The sequence below is a fragment of the Saccopteryx leptura genome, chromosome 6 (assembly GCF_036850995.1).
Source record: "Saccopteryx leptura isolate mSacLep1 chromosome 6, mSacLep1_pri_phased_curated, whole genome shotgun sequence".
NCBI lineage: Eukaryota > Metazoa > Chordata > Mammalia > Chiroptera > Emballonuridae > Saccopteryx > Saccopteryx leptura.
Genome location: NC_089508.1, coordinates 54041464 through 54045025, shown reverse-complemented (window position 1 = coordinate 54045025; position 3562 = coordinate 54041464). Strand labels below are relative to the sequence as shown.

Sequence of the window (3562 nt, the reverse complement as noted above, 5' to 3'; positions counted from 1 at the left end):
GAAGCCAGATGTAAGACTACTGGATCAAGCAGCTTAGGGATAAGGAAGCATCCTTTTGCTGCTGACAGACAACCTAATAAACTAAGGGAAATACAAATATTGCCCACAACCAATCACAAGTAGTAAATGTTTCCTCCTTATGGACTAAACACCTGTTAAAAAAAAAACCCCAGAAACTTTTATGGCCGAAAGCTTTTTAAAAAGGAAGGATTTATTCAACCAAATGCTAGCCAGTAAAGGGGTGGTCCTGAAGTCTAAACCACCAGCAGCAGGGCTGGATAGAGAAAGCAACATATCCACTGTGCTGGAGTTGACAGGCTCTTTATACACCAAGCTGGGGAAGAACAATGTACGTTGTTTTTGAAAGAATTTAATTTGGCTATAGCTAAGGGAAATGGAAGAAGAGGCAGGGTTAGTTCTGGTGTGTAGAGTTAAGGGAAAGTATTTGTTCTTTAAGATTGCTTATGGGCAACAGTCTAGAAAGTTCATGTGTTAAGCAAGAAGCATAGGCTCCTGGGGGTTGGTGGCTCCTGGATATTCTGTTTAGATACTGCAGAAATAGCCACCTGGAAGTTAATTCGGAGTTTCAGGATTCAGTAATGTAAGCAGTCTTTAGTTGGTTTTCCCTTCCCTTCTCTAGCCTACTAATAACTTAACTCAGGACATCTCAGAGTTGTGTCCTTGTCATTCCTATCCTTGAACTGTCCCACTTCAGTGTGTGTGTGTGTGTGTGTGAGAGAGAGAGAGAGAGAGACAGAGACAGAGACAGAGACAGAGAGAGACAGATAGGGACAGAGAGAGAGAGAGAGGGAGATGAGAGGCATCAATCCTTTGTTGCACCTCCTTAGTTGTTCATTGATTGCTTTCTCATTATGTGCCTTGACGGGGGAGGGGAGGGCTCCAGCAGAGCAAGTGACCCCTTGCTCAAGCTGGTGACCTTGGGCTCCAGCCAGCAACCTTGGGCTTCAAGCCAGCGGCCTTTAGGCTCAAGCCAGCAACCATGGGGTCATGTCTATGATCCCATGTTTAAGCCAGTGACCTGGCTCTCAAGCTGGTGAGCCCGCACTCCAGCCAGTGACCTTGAGGTTTCGAATCTGGGTCTTCTGGGTCCCAGTCTGATGCACTATCCACTGCGCCACTGCCTGGTCAGGCCCCACTTCACCTTTTTAACAGCCCTGTAGCTCCAGGATGGTGGACATGTTTGTCTTCTCCATCCAACCCTGCTTTTGGTGGCTTAGACTGTATGTCCCAGGACCTGGTCCTTTCTCTGGCTAGCAAATGGCCCAATAATGTAAACCCTTTCTTTCAGAAAAGCTTTCAGCCATGAAGGCTTTTGTTTAACAAAAGAATAACATCAATATGGATACAAACACTTCTGGCAGCAATGATTGTGTATGTTTTATATCCCTACTTGCCTCCATTTGTTAAAAAATGTAAGGCTCTGGTCAGGTAGCTCAGTTGGTTAGAGCATCATCCAGATATGCCAAGGTTGGGGGTTGGATTCCAGGTCAGGATACGTATAAGAATCGACCAATGAGTGCATAAATAAGTGGAACAACAAACTGGTGTTTCTCTTTCTCTCTCTTTCCCTTCCTCTCTCTAAAATCAATACATTTAAAAAATATAAAAAGGGGTCAACTAGGCAAGAAATTAAATAACTCTTTTTAATTTTTAAGTTAAATTTAATGGGGTGACATTGGTCCATAGAACACATAGGTTTCGGGTGAACATCTATCTCTATAGCATTTGAACTGTTGATTACGTTGTGTGCCCATCACCCAAAGTCAAATCATGTTCCATCACCATATATTTGTCCCTATTTATACCCCTCCCATTCCCCATTTTTCTGGTAACCACTTCACTGTTATCTATGTCCATGAGTCTGTTTTATAGCCCACCTTTGTGTGAAATCATATAGTTCATGAGCTTTTTCTGATTTACTTATTTCACTTAATATAATGTTCTCAAGGTCTATCCTTTTTATTTTATTTTATTTTTTTAATTTTTTTCCCGAACCCCATGTCTCCCCATTCACAATACAGACCAGGCAAAGGGCCCGGGCTGAGGTGTAGATGGGTGGGTTTACTCTGCCTCCTCTTTCTGTACAGTCAGTGTAAGGACACAGCCTGCGGTAAGCACTGGGAGGCCTATCCTTTTTATTTTTTAATTTCATTTTATTTTAAATTTTCATTCTTATTTATTTATTTATTTAGAGGCAGGGAGAGAGACAGGGACCTCGAGCTGTTTCTGTGTGTGCCCTGAGCAGGGATAGATCTGGCGCCTCCGTGCTCTGGGACCACACTCTACCATCTGACCAGGGCTCAGTTTTATTTTTTTTAATTTATTGATTGATTTTTAGAGAGACATAGAGAGGAAGGGAGAGAGAAGGGAGGGGAAAGGGAAGAATTCATGTGTTGTTCCACTCAGTCGTGCACTCATTGTTTGCTTCCCGTGTGTGCCCTGACCAGGAATTGAACCTGCCATCATGTTGTTTTGGGTTGACACTCTTAACTGACTGACATCCTTTCTATTTTTAACCAAGACTGATCTTTAAAAATTATCTGAGCCGGTCTGCGGATGCCACTGTGGGCACTTCTGATAATGCCAATGGCTTGGCTGATGCCAGGAGAGCAAAGTTGGCCCGGGCGCTGAGGATGGCTCCATGGCCTCTGCCTCAGGCGCTAGAATGGCTCTGGTTGCAACAGAGCAGCACCCCAGATGGGCGGAGCATCACCCCCTGGTGGGCGTGCCAGGTGGATCCCAGTCGGGCGCATGTGGGAGTCTGTCTGACTGCCTCCCCGTTTCCAACTTCAGAAAAATATGGGGAAAAAAATTATCTGAGCCAAAAGGAGGGGTTTTAAAAGAAAAATTGTCCCAATATTATATGATTTCACTTAAATTTGGAATTAAAAAAAAAAAACAAAATAAATGAACAAACAAAACAGAAACAGACTCATAGACACAGAAAACGAACTGATGGTGGCCAGTGGGGGGAAAGGTGGGAGCTGGGTGAAAAGGTGAAGGGATTGAAAAGTACAAATTGGTAGTCACAAAGTAGTCATGGGGATGTAAAGTACAGTATATAATATAGTCAATAATATTGTAATAACTATGTGTGGTGTCAGGTGGGTACTGGATTTACCAGGAGGGTCACTTTGTAAGTTATATACATGTCTAACCACTATGCGGCACACCCAAAACTAATATAATATTAAATGTCAACTGTAATTGAAAAAAGAAAGAAAGAATGAAAGGAAGGGAGAAAGGGAAGGAAGGGAGGGAGGGAAGGAGGGAAGAAGGAAAGGAGGGAGAGAGGGAGTGAGGGAGGAAATAAGGAAGGAAGAAAGGAAGGAGGGGAGGGAGGGGGGAAGGAAGGAAGGAGGGAGGGAGGGAGAGAGGGAGGGAGGGAGAGAAGGAAGAAGGGAAGGAAGGAAAAGCGTCCCAAATCTGATTAAGGACAGACCATTTTTTCTTTTTAAATGATTTAATTCACAATTTCCTTCTGGAAAAAAATTATGATTCCTGGTAAAAATGCTTAGAAAGTTTTCTGATAAACTTTAAG

At 43.3% G+C, this 3562-nt stretch overlaps 1 non-coding gene across 1 annotated transcript; it reads right to left on the bottom strand.

Annotated features, from left to right (window-relative positions):
• Positions 1 to 2017: 2017 nt before the first annotated feature.
• LOC136377952 (small nucleolar RNA SNORA51) lies at positions 2018 to 2148 on the bottom strand. The gene has a single exon (XR_010746551.1). It is a non-coding gene; the product is annotated as a small nucleolar RNA SNORA51 (small nucleolar RNA).
• Between the last annotated feature and the right edge of the window lie 1414 nt (positions 2149 to 3562).